Here is a 1,575-nt window from a genome sequence, read left to right as displayed (position 1 = left end):
CATCATAAATCATGGTGATATGATTTTTTCCTGATATTAGTATAAAAGTTTTCCTTGAACATTCACGAACATATCTATGCGCAATGTCATAATTAAATGCCTTATGCACGATTGCCGCAAGCAAAAGTCCACATAGGCGTACCTAGGCGCTCATTAGCGACGTACCTCTCCGGGTGCTGAGGGATCGTGCGCCGGTTGCAAGACAACGAGCCATAGCAGGTGCTTAATACTCGTTTGGTAGTTTCCTCATCCATGTACCTATACTATACGCTAACTAACTCAATTTAACCCCCTTCCCCCCCTCTCTCAGGGACGGTCCCCTTAAAAAGAACATGTAATAGACGCAACACTGAAAACAAAACATTCCTCAGAACACTTCAAAAAAGTTTACTAAAAATAAAGGAATGGATAAAATTTGGAAAATCACACATTAGAATTTACAAAATAATTGTCTTCACAAGCGCCTAGTAATACATGCACCACTTGAAAGATCGCAGGTCCTCCCCTGCTATCAGGGCCTAGGTTGTCACAAATGGGGGGATTCCCATGCAATTATTTATATATATTTGGAAACTAGAGACTGAGAGGAATCCTATGATACCAAAATCATGATCCATTTGGCAGAACTATTCCAAAAATTACTTTGATTTCCTTTGGGCATGTTATTGTGATTTATTGAATTTGGTAATACAATATCCAAGAGACTGGAGCCTATTACCACATAGATTTTAATGATTTGATTAATCCATTGCAGCTGGGGATGGTATGTACGTATATGCCACGAGGAGTTAATTACCAGGCATGCCTATCTCCTGCTTTACCTTTTCCATGATTTTTAGAATCTCTTTTTTAGTTTATATTGCTAGTAGTATTGTTAATAATATAATATCAAATGACAATACTTATAACTTTATTATTATTAATATCATTGTATTAAGCTTTGTGGAGCTGTGTATTTGTAAACAGAATTCACAAAACAAGACTACAGTTTACCACTACCATAGAGGTTGTTAGACAGACAGACAGACAGACAGACAGACAGACAGACAGACAGACAGACAGACAGACAGACAGACAGGGAGCAAACAGTAAAGCAATAAAACATGTAGCTATGTGTATAGGTAGTGAAAAGAGTATAGTAACCACTGAACTGTGAGACTTGATATTGTTAGAGGGACACTAGGGGGAAGGGGGAACATGGGTGTCACATAAGGTACTGGTTATTTTCTTATCACTTTTCCCTCTCTACAGTGCCTTGTGTTCTCAGGGTCAAAAGCATATAAGTGAAATTGTGTGAATTCTCATAGTTCATAGTGAATTCTCTGGTTAAAACTTTAGTTATATATGCATATTCTAGTATGTCATTGTAACTCATTATCTATTCTTTCGTAGTGAACAAATACCCTAGTGCATAAATGTATGGGTAGTGTGTTCTTATTAAGTAATTCCCTGATTACTGCTATTTCATGTAGATTGCGAGTGTAACCCAAGTTCAATGTAGTGTTTAAGAAAGGCATAGGAAACACTCATACACTCAGTCCATTATTTATTACTCAACGCTACTTACATTTTGAT

The sequence above is a fragment of the Penaeus vannamei genome, chromosome 42, assembly GCF_042767895.1.
Source record: "Penaeus vannamei isolate JL-2024 chromosome 42, ASM4276789v1, whole genome shotgun sequence".
In the NCBI taxonomy this organism is placed as follows: domain Eukaryota; kingdom Metazoa; phylum Arthropoda; class Malacostraca; order Decapoda; family Penaeidae; genus Penaeus; species Penaeus vannamei.
The sequence above is the reverse complement of the archived record's forward strand: the minus strand, read 5'-3'. Positions refer to the sequence as shown.